Genomic DNA, 26131 nt, shown 5'->3' with positions numbered 1-26131 from the left:
ATATTTATTTTAGAAGTGGAGAATGTGATGACCCTGAATGTCATATTTAATTTAAAAATTCATTTCAGTGTTCAGTGACCTCAAAAAGCACTATTCATCATTCCTCGACTTGTATGCACAGTCCGTATAATTTTTCGGAAAGTTTTTATATGAAAATTGATTAAAATGTGTAATAAAGCTTTAAAACTCAATTGAGTTGACTTCGATCAACATTTGAAGCAAACGGATCCGGATCAGTATTTTGACGGTTTCGGTAGATCCGTATCGTGATTTGAGACTTGGGTGTATGCCCGAAATCGAATTCGAAAGTCCTTTGCTCAAGTTATAGCCATTTAATGGAAACTAGAAATCTTAAGGCTAAAGGTTTTCAAAGTTTGACCGCGGAGTTGAATTTATTGATATCGGACTTGGATTGAGATTCCAAAAATTGGAATAGATCCGTTATATTATTTATGACTTGTGTGCCAAATTTTAAGTCATTCTAGATTCATTTAATGTGTTTCGGCACTTTGATGATGTTCTGGAACTTTTGAAAGTGCGGGGACACATGCACTGATTCTCTTATTTTTCCACAATACATGTGCGCATAAATTCCTCTCAAAACAGATTTTTACTCTCCACTCACCATAAATTTGGGGTCCACATGTTTTAGATTTTTCTGGCATCTTCTCCAAGATAATCACCTAGGCGGAAATATAGATTCACTCATACATAAAAAGAAAGAAAGAGAGAGAGGGAGTGGGGACAAGACTTTGAGGGGAGGAGAGGATTTTTGGGAAGAGAGAGAGGGAGTGGGGGACAATAGAAAAAAGGGAACTTTTGGGCAGAAAATTGGGAGCATTTTCGGATAAACATAGGGACAAAGAACTACAGTATTGGTTTTTGTTTTCTTCATATATATGGAAATTTTTCTTTTCTGATTTTGGGTTCTTGTTCATTCATAGATAAAATAAAAAAAAAGATTTCAATTCTTCTTAGTTTCAATTTGATTCCAAATTTGAAAATACACAAATATTTTCAAGTTTCCTCTCTGATTTTTGGGTTACGAAAACATGGAGATTAGTTGAGGTCCGTTGAGTGCTCATGAGGTTCAAGTTCGTGGTTCCAAATCCATTTTTATTGTTGTCTTGCTTGTTTGCTACTGGACATTCGAATTCCGGCGCCAGATTTGCTTGTAATAGCTTCCGAGCAGAAGTAATCAAAAAACTCTTATATTCAGATTTGTGGATTTCGGACACGAATTCGTGAGGCAAATGTTTATTGGAATCTTGAATTTTGTTACAAAGCGAGGTAAGTATCGTGGTTAACCCTGACTTGAGAGAGTATGATTTATTTGTATATTTGCTATGTGATGTAATATGCGGGTACAATATATATGTGAGGTGACGAGTATTTATGCGTTGTGGTTGAGTCAAAGCATGCGGGTGGAATTTGTTTATCGAGAATAATTACCTATTTAATTAAGATATTCCTGTTAAAGTTTATTATTGATTATTTGATCATTATTCATAAAATTATTATTTATTTAATTATTGTTGAATATTTTGGAAGGTGAAGTCGGTATTCTGGTATTAAGTTGATTGATAAGTGTATATCCCCGCATTTAAATACTCTTCCGAATTTATATTTTTATTTTCATGGTAAGGAAGAGTGTAAAAGAATGAAGGTATTACCGTGCCATTTGTGAGTGTAAAAGCACGAAGGGTGATGCCGTGTCAATTTCAGAGAGTGTAAAAGCACGAAGGGTGATGCCGTGTCAATTTCAGAGAGTGTAAAAGCGTGCCAAAAGAGAGTTAAAGCACGAAGGATGATTCCGTGCCAATTATTATTATTTATTTATCAGCTTATGGGAGGAATGAGACTAAAAGCACGAAGGGTGGTTCCGTGCTATTTTTATATTATCAATTGCTCATTTTATTGTTGATGAATTAATTGGCTGCTATGTGACACTTCTCCTGCTAAAATTTCTATATCACTCCCCTTCGCATGTTCCCTCCCAAATTTATAAATTGTTATTTATTGTATTATTGTTTTTTCGTATTTGTATATACTTGTACAAGTTATTTACGTACGTGTCCTGTCATAGCCTCGTCACTACTTCGTCGAGATTAGGCTCGACACTTATGGAGTACATGGGATCGGTTGTACTCATACTATACTCTGCACTTCTTGTACAGATTTTGGAGTTGGTCCCAGCGGCGTACGATAGACGTGCTCGGATTCAGCTATTCAGAGGAGACTTGAGGTATAACTGCACATCGTTCGCAGTTCTGAAATCCCCTTCTATCTTATCTTAGTTGTGTATTATCTTTCAAACATCTTAAATTTTATTCAGACCTTTAATTGTATTTTTCTAGTAGCTCGTGCACTTTTGACACCAGATTCGGGGATGTATTTTGATAATTCGGTATTTATGGTCTTCCGCATTTTATTTCAGTAATTGACTTCTATTTAATTTAATTTGCTTAAAAATGATTAAGATTATTTTAACATTGGCTTGCCTAGCAAGTGAAATATTAGGATCCATCACGATCCTGAAGGTGGGAATTTCGGGCCGTGACATCGATGGTATATGGAATTTTTACACTATCATATTAACTTTAATTGTTGTGGCAGGTTATCTGGTTTATTTAAAAAGAAATGATCACTTTTTACCTGTAAAATTCTTTGAATGACCTGACAATATAAAAAAATATGCCTGTCATGTATATAAGTTAAATTCTTACCGTAGACTTCATTAAAAGGTGAAAATTGTAATCTTGGAGCATCCTTAAAAGATGAGATTCCTAATCTTAAAATAAAATAAATTTCTTGCTGCAACATGTATCTTATAATGTAAAAGTTCTTTAAATTGTTGGTGTATATAAATTTAACTCGTCTTTTTTTGTTTACATAGCGACCTGGCAAAAATGTTTTATTTTAAGAGAAATTTTCAGAAACCACTATAGTTTAGTGGCTATTAACTTCTTATAACTACCATTTACATATTTACTTTCTATAGCTAATATTTTGTTGCCACCTGACTGTATTCGATGTATTCGCGCTACTGTATTCATGAATACAGTCACGAACTTCACCTAATAAGTAGGGAGTCCAACTGTTTAATAATGGAAAGATGATCAATTAGTGTGTATCGCTCCTAATTTAACTCAACTAAATCAATTATACAAAACTTTATTGCTATCGGACTGTATTCGCTGTATTCGCGCTACTGTATTCATGAATACAATCGTGAAATTTTTCTAATAAGACAGTCGGGTCCGAAGACAACAATCTCGAAGAGAATGGTATTCATAAAGGCGAATTAAACACCTGCCACCTGATAGCATTTAATGAAGAATATTCTATAGCATTAAGTGCACGATCTATTTCAGAGAATATGACATTCACTGCCTACCATTACACATTCTTCAATGACCCTCATAATTGTCATTTAAGAGGGACTTGATCCTAGGACCTTATTCCCTAGGTGCAACAATAAATAGTGAGCTCTCCAACCATTGTAAAGAGACGTATTTTCTAACAAGTATACATTACATTCTATTAAAAGTTCAATAACATTTTACTTTCTCGCTTATTCATATTGTTATTACTGCCTCCGGAAGCTCTCTGCTCCGGGAATCAAGATTTCTGCTATTTTATCTCAACTTCAAGGCTAAGTCTTATATTTTTGTCTAATATATTTATCATTTTAGGATGAAATTGATTCACTTGTCTATAAACCACGTATAAATTCAACTGTACCATTTTACGGGTAAACAGTTTGGCGCCCACCGTGAGGCTTAGAAAATTGTGTAATTGAATTGATCCCTGTTTCTATTACTAACTTGTTTTATTATTTGTTCTTAGCAAATATCATTAAAAGTGGCAGATAACGATGTCAACATCGCACACAACGTTGAGGCCTAAGGAAATCAGCCTCAGCACGAAGATTCCATCAGTGATACCCGCAACGAGGGGGATGAGGCCATGCCGATTCATGGCGGGAAATATCCACGACATGTTCAAGAGGAAAATCCTGATGATGCTGAAGACGAGCACGTCATTGAAACAGTAAGGATTCTGAGGGAACAAGAAAAGGCCATTATGGGCCATCTCTCACTGCAGGATCAAGTCATGATGGAGTTAAGGCAGGTACTGTCGAGTGCTTCCAACAATGAGATTGGACAAGGCCCAGTTCCTATCGGTGCTCCCGCAAATCAAACAATGCATAAGGTCGATAATAACACCCCGAGGGGCGAAGTCGGCTTTGACAGAGCCAGGGGAAATGGTAGCGGGTCCGGTAACAACAACAAGAATGATCATTTTAAAATCAAACTCATGTAGTTTATGAGGGAAATAAATTCTCGAATAGATCAGATTCCGGGCGCACCACCAGTGTTTAAAGGACATGACTCAAAGAAGTACACCCAATTGTCGTTCAAACCAAGCGCGGCACCAGAATTGATCCCGAAGCGGTTCAAAATGCCAGATGTGCCGAAGTATGATAGGACTTCAGATGATCATGAGCGCATCACCACCTACGCAATGGTGGTGAAGGGAAACGATCTAGCCCCGCATGAAATTCAGTCAGTCTTGTTGAAGAAATTCGAGGAGATCCTCACAAAGGGGGCCCTGACATGGTATTCGCTCTTTCTCGAGCACTCCATAGATTCCCTTAAGATGCTCGCAGATTCTTTCATTATGGACCCATGCTTGTAGAGTTTTTCATTAAGGACTATGCCGGGGCCAAAAAGGTACAGGCCGGAAAGGCCGACATATTCAGGGTTGCACAAGGAGAATTCGAGTTGCTGTGGGAGTTCGTGACTAGATTCCAGAAAGAAAGGATGTTGCTCCCGACCGTACGAGATGAATGGGCAGCAGAAGCCTATACTAAAGTCCGAGAAGTTCCGATGCTTCTCGAAAATTGAAAGAAAGTCTGCTCGAGTTCCAGGCAACAACATGGGAGGATGTTCAATACCAGTACTATTAAAAGATAAGATTTGAAGATAATCAGCTCGGCTTTCCGGTGTCAACCAAAGGCCGAGACCGGGAAAAGAATAAGGAGAAATTGAAGGATGATTTCGACACAAATTGACAGACTTCAAGGGGTTGGTTTTTGCCTTATGAATGAGCCGAAGGACGTGACAGAGGTTTCCGGTCAGCGGATAGATTCGCTACCGACACGAGAACTGATCGCAGCCGGAATAACAGGTCATTGCAGGACAATGAGACATCGGGTTCTTGAGATTCTTCCTACCCCAGGCTTTTCGAATATAACTTCAACGTCAGCATAGTGGAGCTGGTGTCAGCTATGAGGAACATTAAAGAAGCACGGTTTTCAAAACCAATGAGATCCGATCCCAACCAAAGGGATCCTAATTTGTGGTATAAATACCATGGGATCAACGGTCACCGAACATGGGACTGTCGGTATCTGTGCGAGGAGGTGGCGATATTTCTAAAAACCGGCATCTCAGAGAAGTTTTAAGCGACCGGGCTAAAAACAACTACAGGCACAATCGTGATAATATAGAACCTTCGAAAGCAGGATAATATCCCCTACGCTTGACGATCAACATGATTTTCAGGGGGGAACGAGATAAATGGTGTGATATTTTCGGCGGCAAAAAAGACAAAGGTGTCAGTGACCCAAAGTAACAAACTCCGGGAAGTTGCTGAGGACGACATTACTATCATGGAGGAAGATGTAGATGGACTGCTACTGCCACACAACAATGCATTGGTAATCTCTTTAAATGTCTAGATTTTAAAATCAAACGTGTTTTGGTGGACCTAGGAAGCTCGGCCAATATTATTGTGTTGGAGCAAGCCAAGATAATCGGAAGTATCATTCCGGCCACAAAACTCCTCGTTGGGTTCAACCTAGCGAGCGTAACAACCTGAGGAGAGATCATGCTGCCCACAAATGCCGAGGGGGTGATGAAGACGACCCATTTTGAGGTGGTGGATGGCGATATGTGCTATTATATTATCCTGGGGAGGCCGTGGTTGCACGAAATGAAAGTTTTGCCATCAACATAACATCAACTCCTGAATTTCCCAACTCCCGAGGGAATTAACCAAATAAGAGGTGACCAACCGGCAGTAAGGGAGATGAATGCATCAGTTTCCGATAGCAAAGGGAAGGAGCATACAACACAGCAATTACAAGAACTGACGCCTGCTCCCGAGCCGAGCGAAGTCAACCAGGGGGAGGAGTCATCGGTTACCAAGATATTTCTAGGTACCAGAAGAAACGGATGCAACAAAATCCACAGCGGAAGAACTTGAACAAGTCGCGTTGTTCGAAAAGTTCTTAGAGAGGAAGTTCCACTTGGGGACAGGACTAAACCCCGAGCTCAGAATTGGCCGTGCACAAATTAAGCCTTGATCCAACACCCCTCCGGTAAAAGAAAAGTTAAATCACTTGATTGATATCGATTTAATCTGAGAGGTAAAGTATCTTGACTGGCTAGCTAATGTCGTAGTAGTTCCAAAGAAGAATAATAAATTTCGCATGTGTGTAGACAATAAAGATTTAAATAAGGCGTGCCCAAAAGACTCATTGCCATTGCCAAATATTGATCAAATGATTGATGCGACGGTCGGGCACGAGTTTGTGAGTTTCCTCGATGCTTGATCTGGGTACAACCAAATCAAGATTAACCCAGAGGATCAGGAAAAAACTTCGTTCATAACGAATTTCGGCACATATTGTTATAATGTGATGTCCTTCGGGCTAACGAACGCCGGATCCACTTATCAACGGCTCGTAAATAAAATATTTGAGAAAAAATAGGGAAAACTATGGAGGTTTACATAGATGATATGCTTGTTAAGTCCTTGAACTCAACTGATCATCTTATACATCTGCAAGAAACCTTTGACATCTTAAGGAAACATAACATGAAGCTTAACCTCGAGAAATGTGCATTCAGGGTCAACTCCGGTAAGTTCCTGAGATTTCTTGTGTCGCAAAGGGGGATCTAGGTTAACCCCGACAAAATTAAAGCCACCGAAGATATCTCGCACTAGCTATCAAGCGTAAAAGAGGTTCAAAGGCTGACAAGGAGACTGGCCGCTCTGAGCAGATTCATTTCCCGGTGTTCGAAAAAAATGCCATCATTTCTTTGCACTCCTCAAAAAGAAGAATAACTTAGAATGGACTCCGGAATGTCAACAGGCTCTGAAGGATTTGAAAAGGTATTTGTCAAGTCCTCCATTACTGTCAAAATCGGAGGAAGGCGAAGAACTGGTGATCTACTTAGCGGTCTCGGAGGTAGCGGTAAGTGTCGTTTTAGCCTGTGAGAACGAAGGTACGCAATCTCCTATCTATTATGTAAGCAAAATTTTGACAGGAGCAGAAACTCGCTACCCACATCTAGAAAAATTGGCCTTAGCCCTCGTAGTCGCTGCTCGAAAATTAGGCCTTATTTTCAATGTCACCCGATAGCTGTGGTGACCACTTTTCCCTGCAGAATATTCTTTATAAACCTGAATTCTCAGGTAAGCTGGACAAGTGGGCAGTCGAAATAAATGAATTTGACATAGAATATAAACCTAGGACTGCGATTAATTCACAAGTGTTGGCTGACTTCATGGCCGATTTCAGTCTAGGATGGTTACCTTTGGCTACCAAAGAAGCAGTAATGGTGTTAGAATCAATATCAGGAGTTTGTACCTTGTTCATGGATGAAGCTTCCAATGTGAAAAAGTCCGGGCTCGGCATAGTGCTAACCACGCACTCGGGAGAAACCCTAAGGCAGGCCATAAGAACTGTTGCTCTGACTAACAATGAAGCATAGCATGAAGCTTTGATTGCAAGGCTCGATCTGGCACAGGGATTGGACTCTGAGGTCATAGAAATCAAATGCAACTCCCAATTGGTATTAAATCAGGTCTACGGGATCTTCAAAGCCAAAGAGGAACGCATGAAACAATACGTAATGAAAGTCCAGGATCTGCTCGCTCGGTTCAAGGAATGGTCAATTATGCACATCCCGAGGGAAGAGAATGCTGAAGCAGATGCACTAGCCAATCTTGGATCGTCCATGAAAATGAAGGGATCGAACTCCGGCACGGTCGTACAACTTATGCATTCGGTATTGGACGCGTATAGCTATTACGAGTTAAACACGACCAATTTGGTCTGGGACTGGAGAAATGAGATCATTGACTATCTTGAGCACGAAAAATAGCCTGACGATCCTAAGGCATCTCGGGCGCTTTGCACTAAAGCAGCTCGATACAGCTTCAAGAGAGGTCAATTTTACAGAAGATTTTTTCAAGGCCCGTTGGCGCAGAAGGGATTTGCGGAAATCACTCAGGCGTGGATTCCTTAGTGTTAAATTTGATTAGGACAGGATACTACTGGCCCCGGATAGAACAAGACGCCAAGGCTTATGTTCAAAAATATGATAAATGTCAGCGCTACGCACCGTTGGTAAATCAACCGACACAGCCACTATATAAGTATGGGATGGATATAGTCGGACCACTGCCTTCGGCCCTTGGTAAGGTAAGATTTCTTTTAATTTTAATTGACTATTTTTCTATGTGGGTTGAAGTAGGTACTTATCAGAATATCGGCGAACGTGAAGTGGTAGATTTCTTGTGGGAGAATATAATTTGTAGAATTGGGATACCAAAGGAGATAGCCTGCGACAACGGGCCATAATTTATAGGCACAAAGGTCACAAAATTCCTTGAAGATTTAAAAATCAAAAGGATTACATCATCACCCTATCATCTAAGCACAAAAGGTCAAGCATAATCAACAAACAAGGCGATTATACAAATCTCAAAAAGATATTGGGAGTAGCTAAAGGTAAATGGCCCGAAGAGCTGCCAGGAGTACTATGGGCGTACGGGACAACGGCCGAGTCAATCTTGGGGGAAACTTCTTTCTCTCTTGTGTACGGAGCAGAAGCCTTGATCCTGGTGGAAGTAGGGGAACCTACCTTGAGATATTTTTGGGTGGACGAAGAAACAAACAATGAAGCAATGCTGGTCAAATTGGAGTTGCTCGATGAACGTAGGGACTTGGCGCATATAAGGATGGCAGCCCAAAAACAGAGAATGGAAATATATTACAATCGAAGGGCCAATCACCGTTATTTCAAAGTAGGAGACTTGGTATTAAGGAAAGTGATTCAGAACAACCAGGAGCTCAATGCGAGGAAACTAGGTCCAACATGGGAAGTCCCCTACCGGGTTTCAGTTGTCACCCGGGAAAAGTGTCATACGAGTTGGAAATTCAAGACGGAGAGAAGTTGTCGAGCAACTGGAATGTGGCACATCTCAAGAGATACTATTGCTAATGAGCCTCGCCTATACTAAAAGTATGTGCTGCACTCATTTTCTCTTCGTCCAGTTTTTGTCCCAATTGAGTTTTTCTGGCAAGGTTTTTAACGAGGAAGCAATGGAAAGCATACTACGAAGAGGATTCAGTAGGAGAAATAAGACTTTTAAATGACAAGGCAGGCAAGAAAAGAGCCATTACGGAGCTGTTAGATAGTTTTTTGCTCGATAGCAAAGTTCCTACCGGGAAGTAAATTTTGCTGTCGAGCAAATATTACCTGACCATTCACAAATGCAAGCCACTGAGGGTTGTTAGATAATCTTTGGCTCGATAGGATAAATTCCTAAGGGGAAGTGAAGTTTGCTATCAAACTGAAAATTATCTAGCAATTCACTACTGGAATCCACAAAGGTGCAAAACTTCTAGTGTTCAAATTTGCATTCTTCGCATTTGAACATGGGGGGGGGGGGGGGGGAGGGGGGAAGGGAAAAATGATATGAGGATACGAAAACAATGACTGACATATCGACCGAAATACGAAACCCGGAAACACAATGGTATCATCTGGACAAGGGATTGTGCGACCAACCCTGTAAAAATAAGTTGTACAAGTTAGCCACAAGAAATGACAATTTCTTTTTAGTACAACGAATGCTTATGTACTTTTGAAAATGGAAGAAATAAAGTAAAGTCCTTTTATTTCTATCTTATTTCTTATCTGAATAATGAATTAATTTTATCATTTAAAATTTAAATAAATACTTCAAATGCTAGAGCCGCAATGAACAGGAGACGTCCTCTTCAAGAGAACCATAAACATAAGAGGGCCCTCTCCTATGAAACCCTCACGTTAAAGGGTTGATTTCGGAACAACTTGTGCCCAGAATCCAATTACTACTGGGGACAAATACACCCGAAGCCTCACATATCTCGATGTTGAAAACCTGCGAGAATACTTAAACAAAAAGAACGCAAAAAGGAAAACTTGCGCAATACTTAAACAGAAAGTACGCAAAGAGGAAACCTTGCATGATACTTGAATGAAAAGATGCTTATATTGACAATAAATGTGCCAAACAACATAAGTACAAAGATATGAGAAAGCAAGGAAAACAAAAACTAAGTTGCTACATCTCTGAAACACAGAGGAAGAGAAGCATCTACACCCCCAGGAGAAGTGGGTGGAGGACAATTGCTTGTCTTCAGCGTCTATGCCATGAGACATGAGAGGAGATAACCATGGATCGATTAATGAACCTTTATTCCCTAAATATTTTCCACGGGGTAATGTTAAATTTCAGCAAACGTGGCCACGATGCTCTGCTAACCAGCATGGATGATGACAACGATCGTGGGTAGATGGAAAGGTTTGTTACAGTTGTAAATGCCTAATTTTTAATCTTGTCTTTTACTTTTACATTATAATTTTTAGGATTATTATATGTGTATTTGTAGGATTTTTGAGTTAGATTATGTTAAATAATTTGATAAGGGGGTTAAGGGATTGGGTTTTATTATTTTAAAGCCAAAATTGGTCCAAAATGGACCAAAATCACAGGCCCAGTAGCTCCAAGACCCGGTCCAGATGGGGTGCCTGGAATACGTCAAAACGACATCGTTTTGGTTAAGTGGTGAGATTGAATCTCAGTCACTCATCTTAACTTGATCCGACGGTCCAAGATTACTCCCCACCCTAGGTATTTAAAGCCACAAAACCTAAAAAATTGGCCCCCATTTACTCTATTTTCTTCTTTCTTCTCCCTCTCTTCCCTCTCTCACCCTCTCTCTGCACCACCACCCATATCCGCCAGGCGAAAATCACCTCACGGTGGCGGCGCACCTCCAAACCACCCCAAAATTTCACCACTTCTTCTACTCAACCTCCTCTCCATGAATCCGAACCCCAAATCCCCATAACCCATCTCAATCTCCGTAAATCTAAGCCTAACCGAAACCCTAGCCGCCGCTCACCACCACCATACTCCGAAAATTTTATACCACCGGCCTCCTCTCACTCTCCTCTTCTCTATTCCACGCCCCAAAACCTTCAAACCTCTCCGAAAAATGACCGAACACTGGTTAGCCACCCCCACTGCCGCGTCACACCGCACGACCACCCCGGTGTCGTCCACCACCACTGCCTCACCACCCACACGACCCCACAACTCCGTTTTCCGCTTGGCTGGACTTGGAATCAATTTCGGTATGCCGAAATTTCTTTTTTCCAGCAAAATCCATTGAGAAAACAGAACTTTGGGAGTTGATTTATCGCGGTTCGCGTCGTCTTTGAGTTTGAGGGCAACCGTTTTGGATCATTTGGTATAGCCCCTAACCTTTTTTTTTCTCTTCTTTTCTTTCTTTCTTTCTTTGTTGTCCAGTTTCTATGTTCTGATTTTAGGTTCTGTTTTGATTCGTTTATTGTGATCGACTACTGATAATTAGAGTTTTAAGTTAGGTTTATTTAATTAGTTACCTCTATTTAGTTTAGTTGTTTGTTAGATTGTTATTGATTAAACGTGATCTTTAGTGTATTAATTAAATCGTTCACTTAGTTAGTTGATTGTTTAGTTGTTGAACGTCGTCGTATGTTAATAATGCTTGGCTAATTCCTGTTTTGAGCATTAGCTTATGAATTCAGTTGTTTGTTCTATGTTTAGTTTGCACAAATCAAATTGATTTAGCCTAGTTAGTTTGAGTATTAGTTACAATGAAAGTTGTTTATGTTTTGACAGTCCATAGTTGTTTAAGTTTGATTTGTGTTGAGCAAGTAATTTGGTGCTGATGGTTAAAATCTGAAATTTAGGTTATTTTATCATAAAATACGGTAATAGTAGCCTACTTTTTACTAGTAGGGTGGCTGAAATGATATTTTTTCTCCTTGCTTCTGACATTGCAGATTTTCAGGCTGTCCTTTCACCTTTTGGACAGATTTTGAACAGTGTTTAGTACACAAAGTCGGTCTTTTGAACAGACTTTTGGTGAACCAAAATCTGTCCAAAAAATCTGACTTTATTTGCCTATTTAAAAGGCTGCTTTTCTCCTACAAAGCACACTCTCTTACACTTAGAATACACATCCTTACTCACTGAAAAGAGAACACTAAACTTGAGAGAAAAAAGATCAATTTAACATCTATAGTAAGCTGAAAAGAAAGCTAAAACTCATGAGCTTTGTGAGTCGATTCTTAAGTGCAAAACCTTTAAGAAAGTAGAGGGATCTTGTAAAAATTTCTAGAGTGACTAATTGCGGGTTTCAATTACTTCGTTGTTCATCTCTGGTTCATTTTCTTTGGTTTAAGAGCTGCTGGTTGTTGCTGTTTGTTGATGCTGGTTTCTGTTATTTCAGTCATTTCTAACACTTTTACTTTCTGCTATCCAGGTATCCTTATAAACCTTTGTAATGCAGGTTTCTTTTCTTGATAGTTTCGAGCAATTTTCTCAAAAGGATTCGCTGAATGTTTGAGTGCTAAAACCTGCATATTTCTAACCAGTTTCTTTGTTGTAGTTAAATAGTTTTAGTTTATTTTGTAGTGTGCAGATCTATCTATCCCTGTTCCGCGTCGTTAGTTTGAAATACTTGAATCTAGTGCATAATCTAAAAGAACAAGCGGATGAATGTTTAGTATGTTGTGGTATGAGTTTCGCTATGTTTTTCTATCTACAAAGCCATGTGCTTTAGTCCTTGTTATGTTAGTATGCTTTTTGTAAGGTGGGTATGAAAAGCTGGCCGTTTACCTTTGTCAAAATTGGAATCGTTGTCCAAGGTGAATAGTTTTGGTGGAAAGAATATCCACCTTTAGTAAGTCAGCAAATAAAGTTAACTAATAGAATAAGTTCAATTCTTATGGATATCATGTGTACCTTGGTATGTCGCGTAAGAATTTGACTTTATGCTGCGTTTTCTTAGTTGGCATGTAGTTTCACTTTGCTGTAAGGTTTCACTGGAAGTAGATGTTTGGTTTTTCCCAAAATTAATTAACAATAGAGAATCTTATGAGTAGTAGGGACGTCCAGAATTTCTTAATGGACCAACATTCCCAAATCCAAATAGGAGGCGCCAGAATTCATTGAGATAAACCATTTGGATCTGATTTATTTTATTTTTATTTTTATTTTTTTTCTTATTGCAAATGGGCCAAGTAGAGTTATTTCAGTAGGCCCAAGTTTAAACTAAGCATAAGCTAGCCCAAGATTTAATTGTTATATGTTAGTAAAGTAATTTTAAATATCATATCCTTGACTCTTGAATAATTTAATTACTTAAATCACTTCTAATAATTAAGTTGAGCGCTAGGCGATTTTAGGCACGTATCAAATGAGACCATGTATTCATACACGATCCTTGGTCAACATTTAATTAATAAAATGGTCATGTGTGCATCCCGCTCCTTGACTCTTTAGTAGTAAAATATGTTCGACCATGTGTTCACACCCGTTCCTTGGTTAAACGCACGTGTTAAAAAGAAAGACCTTGTGTGCTTACATGCTCCTAGGTTGGCACAATTAATAAAATTTAATTAATTATTAAGCGGTACTAGACAATAGTAATTTAAGGCAAATAAAACACACTTTATCCAAAAATAATTCAAGCTAATTTTTAGTCAATAAAAGCGACCGTGCTAGAACCATGGAACTCGAGAAATACCTTACACCTTCTCTCCGGTCAACAGAATTCCTTACCCGGACTTTGTTTTTGCAGACTAATAATAATAGAGTCAAACATTCATTTGACTAGGGATTCAAATAAAAGGTGACTTGGAACACCCAAAAATCAATTCCAAGTGGCGACTCTGAACAATAAAATAATCCGTACTCAAATTTGTCACTTTAATCGGAAACACTCTTTAACCAACAATCCATAAAGCATAACATTCATATCTTTTTGGGGGTGGAAAAAAGGGGTGTGACAGCAGTTACCACCAAGGATATTATTCTGGCCACGACTCCATCCTTTCCGAAATTGTGGAACCGTACTTGTAAGTTCACCTTTTGTCTTTCCTTCTAGTTAAAAATCACCTCATGCTATTGTCGATCCCTCTTCTTTCACTTATTCAGCAACTTGGTGGACACTACCGAGGGTTGAAGGCTTGGACCATGGGTCCAAAAGATATTGGATGTCACTACGCCCGAGACCCGCACGTGAAAATAACTGGCCTTAAATATGGGTGGAAGGCCAAAAATCATGGTAGGTCAAACTCAACTTGTTTTTACCTTTCGTATAAGAAAATTGATTAACCCTTCTCTTCTGTTGAATTCAGGTCTACCCCAAGGCTCAGTTATCATCCCCGAGGAGGACGTTTTTGCTGATCCTTCAGATGCGACGAGGTTATTGCTTGAGGCCTTTTCCCGAATAGATGTAGTCGGTACTGCATCCGGTGCCAGTGCTTCTTCTCGGAGTCCCCGGTCGGAGAACAAGCAACAAAAAAGATGACGCTCCTCTGCGGCCGTGGGAAAACATAAAATAGAAAAAAGTGCAAGACCCGAGCTATCCTCGGATGATGTGGTGATGATCTCCGCACCCGAGCTGACCATAGACACCGTAGTGATCGACAATGATGGAGAAGCCAGTGATGAGGGGATACTCTACATAGAATATGACGACCTTCATCATCTCAACAAAATGCTCGATCTTTTGAGTTAGTTACACCAACCGAGGATGATGCCTTGGTATCTTCCACTACATCATCTCCACCGCCCGCAGTTGCCCGAGAGGATGATGTCCCTCTTACCCAATCCTCAGTTCATGGGAATTTGGGGCAAAATTATGCTGCCCCCTCTGAAGATCCCCAAAAGAGGAGGAGTGTCACCCTCTCGATTTCTACAATATTCCATCTGTTGTCCCGGCCGGTGGAACCTGCTAATTATTTGAAGCCTCTAGCTTTAGAAAAAGATAGGAATAAAATACAAACTCTCTCTGGAGAGTGTTTGTTGAATAATGTTATGCACAACGCAGCAGCAGTATAATCTTAGTTGCCTTTATTGTTTCTTCTATCATTGTTATGGCAAGGTTTTGAGATTCTATTTTGTAGGCTAACTTTCTTGCTTCCGAGGGCCTTCAAAGGTTGATTCTTGATAAGGAGGAACTTACCTTCGAGCCAGATCAATTGTTGGCCGAGCAAGATCATATTGTTGACCGCCTTCTGGAACTAGAAGCACGAGCTGCTGAGGCTGCTGAATTGGGGGCTCGGTTGCAGCAAAGCGAGCAAGGGGTAGTGACCTTTAGCCAGGAGATTGCCCCGTTAAGGGTACAATTTGAAGAAGCTAGGGCCAAATGGGTTGAAGTCCATAATGTCGTTCTTGTTGCATCCAATCGCGAGGCTCCATCTACTGAAAGATTGAGTAATTTGAAGGCAGCTAAAATGGTACAGTTGAATTTATACATGGTTTATAGACAAGTGAATCGATTTGATTCTAAATTGATTAACAAATTAGACAAAAATATAATACTTAGCAATGGAGTTGAGATAAAACATCAGAAATCTTAATTCCCGGAGCAGATCTTCCGGAGGCAGTAATAATAATATGAATAATCAAGAAAGTAAAATGTTATTGAGCTTTTGATAGAATGTAATGTATGCTTGTCAAAAAATTTGTGTCTTTACAATGGTTGGGGAGCTCACTATTTATAGCTGCACCTAGGGAACAAGGTCCTAGGATCAAGCTCCTCTTAAATGATAATTATGAGGGCCATTGAAGAATGTGTAATGGTAGGCAGTGAATGCCATATTCTCTGTAACGGATCGGTCACTTAATGCTATAGAATTTTCTTCATTAAATGCTACCGGGTGGCAGGTGTTTAATTCACCTTCATGAATACCATTCTCTTCGAGATCGTTGTCTTCGGACCTGACTGTCTTCTATCTTCGGCTCTACGTGTCATTTTTTGGCATGTGATTATTAAATATATACATATTTTACCCTATACAGATAGTCCCCCTGCTTTCTGGTGGCATAACCTTGTGTCACCGGGAAGTTGGTAGAGATACCGTTTTTGGTGGAAAATTCTCTGAGCCCCTCGGAAATGTTTCTGACTGTTGATTAGATGCGCCTCTCTCCACATTTAATGCTCCAAACACGCGTCATCCCATGATTTAGCACTATTTTTGCCCGTTATTGAGGTAATTATGGCCACAATTTTAGCCGTTTATTCCTTTACTTATACGCATCAAACTTCTTCATTTACACTTCATAATTTTCCAAACTTTCTCAAACTCTCTTTACTTAACTCATATTTGTCTTCAACTTTCTCTAACCTTCTTTGTCAGTGAAAACCCTTTTCTCCCTTCTGATAACAATGGCTTATATTTCAAGAAACCTTAGTTCCGCAAAGAACAAAGGTAAAGTTGATGATGTTGCTCCTCCTATGGTGAGCACCATTATTCCAAGAAGTCGTGTAACAACTAAGGACTTCGAAGAGAAATATCCTTCCGCTAACCCTCGCACGTGGGTTGTTGGTATGTATCCTTCTTCCATCCGTCCTTCCAGCATTCCTACTGTGAAGGAAGACTATCATTGCCATGATTTAAACATCATCGCACCTGACCTGGCAGAGCAGATAACCATACCCAAGAAGGGTTTCACGTATTTTTATATGTATCCTTTCACTTTGGGGCCGTTCTCTTTGAGCGAGGAGCTTGACTCCGTTATCGCGGAGTTCTGCATCCGTTATCAGGTATGTCTGGCATAAGTAAGTCCTTATGTGTGGAGGACAATTACTTGTCTTCGGCGTCTATGCTAGGAGATAGGAGAGGGGCTAACCCTGGCTCGATTAATGAACCTTTATTCCCCCAAATTTTCTGCATCGGAATGATAAATTTCAGCAAACGTTGCCACTATGCTCTGCTAACCATCATGGATGATGACAATGACCATGGGTGGATGGAACGGTTCATTGTAGTTTCCACTAGGGACATTATTTCGGCCACGACTCCATCTTTTCTGGAATTGTGGAACCGTACTCGTAAGTTCACTATTTGTCTTTTCTTCTAGTTAAAAATTACCTCATGTTGTTGTTGATCCCTCTTCTTTCACTTATTCCAGCAATTTGGTGCACACCACTGAGGGTTGAAGGCTTGGACCAGTGGGTCCAAAAGATATTGGATGTCACTATGCCCGAGACCTGCACGTGGAAAGAACTGGGCCTTAAATATGGGTGGAAGGCCAAAAATCATGGTAGGCCAAACTCATCGTATTTTTACCTTTCGTACAAGAAAATTGTTTAACCCTTCTCTTCTATTGAATTCAGGTCTACCCCAGGGCTCAAATGTCATCCCCGAGGAGGACGTTTTGGCTGATCCCTCAGATGTGGCAAGGTTATTTCATGAGGTCTTTGCCCAAACGGATGTAGTCAGTACTGCATCCGGTGCAAGTGCTTCTTCTCAGAGTCTCCGGCCGGAGACCAAGCAACAAAAATGATGACGCTCCTCTGCGGCCGGAGAAAAACATAAAAAAGCAAAGAGTGCAGCACCCGAGCCATCCTCGGATGTTGTGGTGATGAGCGTCACGCCCGAGTCGGCCATAGACACTATGGTGATCGATGATGATGGAGAAGCCAGTGATGAAGGGGTTTCTCTATGTAGAAGACGACGACCTTCATCAGCTCAACAGAATGCTCAATCTTTTGAGCTAGTTTCACCAACCGAATATGGCGCCTCAACACTCTAGGGGAGTATAATGTAGTGGAAGATGCCAATTCTAGCTTCCGAGTCCCAGTCGATTTTCCCGGTAACGTGAGGTTGGGTGTCACGACCCCAATTTCCCTCTGTAGGATGTCGTGATGGTACCTAATCTATAAGACTAGTTAATCCTAACATACATGCGGAAAATAACTAAAGTAACGAATAACTCTCAACTACTCAACAACTATTATAAAGAAAACTCCACAACTCAGCATATACTACTTCCCAAAACCCAGCGAATACAAGTCACATGCTTTATAAGATGGTACTGAACATCCCTATACATCAGTGTCTATAAAAGGATAAATAAAATAGACTAGATAGAGGGGGACTCCGAAGCCTGCGGATGCCAGCATGTATACCCTGAAGTCTCCGAACTGAGCTTGCCTCACTAGTGCCTATATTGGTAGGAGGTACATGGATCTGCACAAAACAATGTGCAGGAGTGTAGCATGAGTACACCACAACGGTACCAGTAAGTGCTAAGCCTAACCTCGGTAGAGTAGTGATGAGGTAAGGTCAAGGCCTTACTGGAATAAAAAAGAAACTGAACGAGTAATTTAAAAGTGTAATAATAGTAACAATGAAAATGAAACAAGTAAGAGATATACCAAGATTGACTACACTGAACTAAGGAAAATAATGCATCACAGAAGAAAAACAAGGAATGTTATGCCAAGGAAACAAAGCAATCAAAACTCAAGTGAAGTAATAGAGGAGTACCGACAAGAATCACTACCGAGATATCGCCTCGCAGTCTCAAATCACAAATCAATTCACAATCTTTTCTTATATCACCGCGGGAGCCTTGCATTTAGTTTTGAAAATCATTTTTCCGAAATAATTTCCCGCATTTTAGCCCACATTATCACATTGCGTGGCTTCAAATAGTACCCCTACTAGAAACACGCGTATCAAGCCCACCTTCTCACACCTCATGCGTTTCAATCCCAAAACCTTATACCACCGCATGCTTATCAATATCACAACGAATCACAAATTGCACCTTCGGTGCCCAATATCACAACTTGCCAAGAAACCAACAACAATAGTGTTTTCACAACAAGTAGACCATGGCTCAACCATAATATGCACAAGAGTATCAACAATTACAACCGGAAGTGAGTAACTCAACAAGAATAGTATTTAACCACTTTACAACTTTTCCTCAATGTAAATCACGGCCTTTATAACTCAATACCAATTTCAACGACAAGATATTCCAAAAATAACAATTTCAAGTAAAGAACTCAACGGCTAAATAATAAATAAGGAATAGAGGAACAATACCTCAACTAAACATATAAAGTCAATTAACAAATAAGAGATAAGACAAGTAGAGCATGTGAAGATAGACTAATGATGATGAATATAACATGTTAAGGTAACTCAATTAAGGCATGAAAGGAATCTACATAGCTAAAACCGGTAAATTTCCACACTTAGCCCATGTACACACTCATCACCTTGCGTACATGCCTTTCATATATCACAATTATCACAAACCAACACAAATTCTAAGGGGTAATTTCCCCACACAAAGTTAGACAAGACACTTACCTTTAAACACGCTAACTCAATCCACTAGTAAGCCTTTCCCTCGATTATCCAACTCCGAACAGCTCGAATCTAGCCAAAACAACTTCATACCATAAATATAAACTATAGGAAACTATTTCAAATAATAAAGTTTTGATCTTTGCAAAGAAATAAAAAGTCAACTCAAAGAGTCAACCCGGGCTTGCTTCTCGGAACCCGACCAAAATTACAAAATCCGAACACTCATTCGAAAACGAGTCCAACCATACAGCAATTACACAAATCCGACCTCAAATCGCCTTTCAAATCACCAAATATTAACCTAAGAAGTTTTCATAATTTTCCCTAAATTTCAAACTCAAATCACTAATTGAATGATGAAAATAACAATGGATTGGTGTAATATAGCCACAACCGAGTTAGAATCACTTACCCAAATTATTTCCTTGAAAAACTCTCAAAATATTGCCACAAACCAAACTCTCTAGGTCCAAAAATGAAAATGAGATCAAACCCTCGAAAAATCCCTATTTCTGCCCAGCGATTCCGCTCATGCGACCAAGAGGTCCGCTTCTGCGGAACCGCTCCTGTGGAAAAATGAAGCGCACCTGTGCATGCCACTCAAACCAGCCCCTCCGCTTCAATGGGAAAACACCCGCATCTGCCCACGCACGCATACAGAGGAAATACCGCACCTGCGACCAATGCCCGCTCCTACGCTTCCTTCCATCGCAGAACCGACTTCGCTTCTGCGGAGAGCTTCTCGCTTCTGCGATCCCAGGATCCCCCACTCACTACCGCACCTACGCTCTTGTGGCCACAGCCATTGCAGGTGCGATCACACTAGAAGCAACAGTGCTTCAACAATGCTTAAGGTCCAAAATTGATCTGTTAGCCATCCGAAATCTACCTGAGGCCCCCGAGACCTCAACCAAATATACCAACAAGTTCCAAAATATATAACGGACCTACTCGATGCCAAAAATCACATGAAACAACATCGATTCGATGAATCACAACCCACTTCAAGCCTATAGAAACTTTGAACTTTCGAAATCCAAAACTAATGCCGATTCATACCAAATCAACTCCGATTGACTTCAAATTTTACATACAAGTCATAAATGATATGACTGACCTATTCCAATTTCCGAAATCGGAATCCAATCCCGATATCAATAAAGTCAACTCCCGATCAAACTTTCCAACCTTCAACTTTCAAAGGTTCGCCAATTCACACCAAAATGACTTACGGACCTCAAAATCAACATTCGAACAAGCTCTTAAGACCAAAATTGCCATACGGAGCTATTGGAACTGTCAAAACTCCATTCCGGAGTCGTCTACACAAAAGTCAAACTATGGCCAACACTTTAAACTTAAATCTCCAACTTAGGGACTATGTGTCCCATTTCACTCTGAAACTCACCTGAAACCAAAACCTAACATCTCCGACAAGTCACATAACCAGAATACAACATAGAGGAGTCAATAAAAAGGGGATTAGGGCTATAATACTCAAAATGATTGTCCGGGTCGTTACATCATCCACCTCTTAAAATAAACGTTCGTCCTTGAGCGAGTATAGAGACATACCTGAAGTAGTGAAAGGATGAGGATAACAACTATGCATATCATGCTCGGTTTCCCAAGTCGCCTCCTTGACTGATTGACCCCTCCACTGAACCTTCACTGCAGTAATGTTCTTCGACCTCAACTTTCGGACATGCATGTCCAAAATGACCACCGGCTCCTCAATATAATACAAATCCTTGTCCTACTGGACTGAGCTGAAGTCTAACACATGAGACAGATCACCCTGATACTTCCAGAGCATAGAAATATGGAATACTTGATGAACTGCAGCTAGACTAGATGGCAGTGCAAGTTTGTAGGTCATCTCTCCAATCCTCTCAAGAATATCAAAAGGTCTGATATACCTAGGGCTCAACTTGACCTTCTTCCCGAACTTCATAACACTCTTTATGGGCGAAACCTGGAGCAAGACCCGCTCCCCAACCATGAATGCAATGTCGTGAACCTTTCGATCCACATAGTTCTTCTGTATGGACTTTGCTGTCGGAAGTCGATCCTGAATCAATTTAACCTTTTCCAAAGCATCATGAACCAAGTCCGTACCAAATAGTCTAGTTTCATATGGCTCAAACCAACCCATCAGAGACCGGCACCGCCTACCATACAAAGTCTCGTACGGTGTCATCTGAATGCTCAATTGATAACTGTTGTTGTAGGCAAACTTCGCAAGGGGCAAGAATTGATCCCAAGAACCCCCAAACTCTATCACACATGCACGAAGCATATCCTCAAATCTCTTAATAGTGAGATCGGACTGTTTGTCCGTCTGAGGGTGGAATGTTGTGCTCAATTCAACCCGTATGCCTAACTCTCGCTGTACGACCTTCTAGAATCGCGATGTAAACTGCATACCCCGGTTAGAGATGATTGATACTGGCACGCCGTGAAGTCGGACAATCTCGTAAATATAAACTCGAGCCAGCTACTCTGAAGAATAAGTAGTCACCACTGGAATGAAATGAGCCGACTTGGTCAACCTATCCACAATCACCCATACTGCATCGAACTTCTTCTGAGTCCGTGGGAGCCTAACGAAAAATCCATAATAACCCACTCCCATTTCCACTCTCGAATCTATAGCCTCTAAAGCAATCTACCTGGCCTTCACATGCTGACAATTTAGGCACTGAGCTACATACTCCTTTATGTCTTTCTTCATTCTCCTCCACCAATAGTGCTACCTCAAGTCCTGATATATCTTGGAGGCACCCGAATAAATGGAGTACCGCGAACTGTGGGCCTCTTAAAGAATCAACTCACGCAAACCGTCTACATTGGGCACACATAGCCTGCCCTGCATCCGTAATACACCGTCATCCCCAATAGTGACCTCCTTGGCATCACCTTGCTGAACTGTGTCCTTGAGGTAAAGTAAATGGGGGTCATCATACTGATGTTCTCTGATATGATCATAAATAGAAGACCGAGAAACCACACAAGACAAAACTTAACTCGGCTCCAAAACATCCAATGTAACAAACTGGTTGGCCAAGGCCTGAACATCTAATGCTAATGGCCTCTCCGCTACCGTAAGATATGCTAAACTGCCCAAGCTCTCCGCCTTACAACTCAAGGCATCGGCCACCACATTGGCTTTCCCGGGATAATATAGAATGGTGATACCATAGTCCTTAAGAAACTCTAACCATCTCTGCTGACGCAAGTTAAGATCCTTCTATTTGAACAGATGTTGTAGACTCTGGTGGTCGGTATAGACCTCACAAGGGACACCGTACAAATAGTGTTGCCAAATCATCAAGGCATGAATAATAGCTGCTAAATCAAGGTCGTGGACATGATAATTCTTGTCATGTACCTTCAGCTGTCTAGACGCGTAGGCAATCACCCTACCGTCTTGCATCAACACCACACCAAGGCCAACACGTGACACATCAGAGTACACAATGTAAGACCCCAAACCCATAGGCAACACCAGCACTAGGGTTGTAGTCTAAGCAGTCTTGAGCTTTTGAAAGCTATCCTAACACTCATCGGTCTACCTAAACGGAGCACCGTTCCGGGTCAATCTGGTCATAGGTTCTGGTCATAGGTGCAGTAATAGATGAGAAACCCCCTACGAATCGACGGTAATACCCTACCAAACCAAGAAAACGCTAGATCTCAATAGTTCAAGATGGTCTGGGCCAACTCTGCACTGCTTCAATCTTCTTCGGATCTACCTTGACCCCCTCACTCGACACTACATGTCCCAAACATGCCACTGAATCAAGCCAGAATTCACACTTTAAGAATTTAGCCTACAACTTCTTTTCTATCAAGGTCTGGAGCACAGTCCTCAGGTGCTGCTCATTATCCTCCCGGCTCCGGGAGTACACCAAGATGTCGTCAATAAATACAATGATGAACGAGTCAAGATAGGGCCGGAATACACTGTTTATCAAGTGCATGAATGTTGTTGGGGTGTTTGTCAACCCAAATGACATCACAAGGAACTTGTAATGACCATTCCAAGTCCTGAAGGTAGTCTTCAAAATATCGGACTCCCAAATCTTCAACTAATGATAGCCTGACCGCAAATCAATCTTTGAGAACACTCTGGCATCCTGTAACTGATCAAATAGGTCATCCATGTTTGGCAATGGATACATGTTTTTCACCGTAACCTTGTTCAACTATCGATAATCAATCCACATACACATATAACCATATGCCTTCTTTACAAACAATACCAGAGCACCCCAAGGTGACACACTGAGCTGAATAAAGCCCTTATCAAGCAACTCTTGCAACTGATCCTTTAACTCCTTCAACTCTGCTGGGCCATACGATTGATGGTAGGCTATAATCTCGTGTTTTAGTTGCTTATTGCACTCCAATTTACTGCACTTTATTAGTTTTGAGCTTTAATCGTTAGTGTTTTGCCCTAATTTTGTGTTTTACGCCTTGTAGGAGTGATTTCGAGCTATGTAGATATTACATAATGAATTTGAGCTATTCGGAGCTTTGAAGTTTTAGTAAAAGCCAAGGGATTAAGCTGGGATCACGTTCAGGGGTCGAAAATCACATCTGGATATCAACGCACGAAACAATCTGTACTCTGAGAAATCCCCACATCCGCGGTGCGTGGGGCGCCGCGCGTGGGTATTTTCCTGCTGCCTAACATATTTCAACTCTCTAGATTTCTCCACTAATGCCCCACATGGCGCGTCACCCCATGCGGCACGCCTGTGCTAATTTTACAGAGTAATTATCCTATTTCGCGTAGGAAAAGGTGATTTTATTTGGGCCCGACCCTACTTGGTATAAATACATGGAAAACGTTATTTTTGGGATTTTTGACATATTGGAGACCGAAGGAGGCTAAGGAGGAGAGGGAGAACAAAAGGCACAATGAGTTCATCATTCAATCCTCACTCAAAGACCCGAGTTTGGATCGTTTTATGTTTTCCTTTACTTTAAACAAATTTGTGATGAATTACTCCATATCTATGGAGTAGTTCTCGTTAGGGTTTGATGGATTTGGTGTATTGATATCTGTTTGCGGATTATAACTCTAGTTTTATGTATTGAATCATTTTGGATGAGTTAACTGTTGCATCTATATTCACTTGTTCATGTTATCGAGAGAGGCATAACATGTGATATATTTAGAAGTGAATTATCTAGAGTTAAATCCCAAAAAATTATCTTGCACGTATCCAATCCACCCCTATTTTCTCTTATTGATATCTTCCTTTTCTTAGTCTTTGCTTCGATTGTCATTAGTCAATTAGCTCTAGATTCTTAGTTAATTTTAGTATGAATCACATAAATCTAAATTGTTGATCATCTTGGATAGCAATCTAGCTACAAACTACGATAATACTATTTAACTCCAATCCCTGTGGATATTATATTATATTATACTATATTCGACTAGCGAGCATAATTAAGTGTGTGTTTTGTGCTCGTTAAATTTTAGCGTCGTTGCCGGGGATTGGCAATCAATAGTGTTTGAAATAGTTTGTAATGCTAATTCAAGATTTTTTTCTTTTATTTTTATTTTATTTTTCTCTTTTTACATTTGGTGTTCTTTGACTGTGCGCAGGTTACAGGTTAGATTGGTGCATGACTCGAACTTCTGCGAAGGAAGTGCTACCATACGAGCCAGAAATTGAAAAATAATTGTGACAGCTAAAGAAGGAAAGAAATCTCATCGAGACATCAGGAAAGGTTGGGCAATCCTCAACCAAAGATATGGCTGGAATCGGTGATGATAATGTAAATTTGGCTGCAAGAGAAGCATCACAACGACGAGAACAAGCTGCACGGGATGCATAAGAAACAGCTATTATAGATGCACAAATTATCTACGAAGAAGAGAGGGGTCATAGAATTGCTCAAAATCAACCTTTAGGTGCAGACCAATTCATAGATATAGCTCCCATTCTTGGGAGACCACTTGGCGATTATGCTAGACCGGTCTACAATCAAGGTTTACCAAACCTTTCAGAATTGTTGTGTCTTCATAGGGAAGCCAAATGAAGATCCAAACACACATCTAATGGACTTCGAGGAGATTATGAACACCTTTAAATACAATGGTATGTCACAAGATGCAGTGTATCTAAGGGCATTCCCATTTTCTCTTAAAGATGATGCAAAGCAGTGGCTTCGGAGCTTGCCCACGGGATCAATTAGAACTTGGTAGGAGATGACTAGAAAATTCCTTGATATATATTTCTCCTCGGCTAAAACGGGCAATTTTAGAAGAGAAATCCATAACTTCTGCCAGAAAGAGAATGAAACTATTTTTGAAGCTTGGAGAGGTTAAGGAAATTGTTAGAAAGTGTCAACACAGTGAAATTGAACTCTGGATGCAACTCCAGGACTTTTGGGATAGATTGACTCTGGCCTCAGGTAAAACATTGAGCAATGCAGCTGGAGGCCCGTTGATGAAGAAGACTCCAGAGGAGATAGTCACCATTCTACATGAGTTATCTAAAGATGCAAATCAGTGGCCCTCTGAGAGTGCGTAAAGAAGAAGATCAACAAGTGTTCACCAGGTTGATGCTAACACATCTGTGCAGGTACAA

The 26131-nt window shown here is 40.5% G+C and overlaps 2 long non-coding RNA genes and 1 other non-coding gene across 3 annotated transcripts; 2 read left to right on the top strand and 1 right to left on the bottom strand.

Moving 5' to 3' along the window:
- The first annotated feature begins 802 nt into the window (after window positions 1-802).
- Window positions 803-2436, top strand: LOC138905839 (uncharacterized). The gene is made up of 2 exons (XR_011413589.1): window positions 803-1290; window positions 2178-2436. It is a non-coding gene; the product is annotated as an uncharacterized lncRNA (long non-coding RNA).
- Window positions 2437-12351: 9915 nt separating this feature from the next.
- On the top strand, window positions 12352-15273 carry LOC104097580 (uncharacterized). Its single transcript, XR_011414452.1, has 2 exons — window positions 12352-14467; window positions 14541-15273. It is a non-coding gene; the product is annotated as an uncharacterized lncRNA (long non-coding RNA).
- Window positions 15274-25797: 10524 nt separating this feature from the next.
- On the bottom strand, window positions 25798-25902 carry LOC117277063 (small nucleolar RNA R71). Its single transcript, XR_004507342.1, has one exon. It is a non-coding gene; the product is annotated as a small nucleolar RNA R71 (small nucleolar RNA).
- Between the last annotated feature and the right edge of the window lie 229 nt (window positions 25903-26131).

The sequence above is a fragment of the Nicotiana tomentosiformis genome, chromosome 2 (assembly GCF_000390325.3).
Source record: "Nicotiana tomentosiformis chromosome 2, ASM39032v3, whole genome shotgun sequence".
NCBI classification, from domain to species: domain Eukaryota; kingdom Viridiplantae; phylum Streptophyta; class Magnoliopsida; order Solanales; family Solanaceae; genus Nicotiana; species Nicotiana tomentosiformis.
Note: the sequence above shows the minus strand (reverse complement) of the source record. Positions and strands in the feature narration are given on the sequence as shown.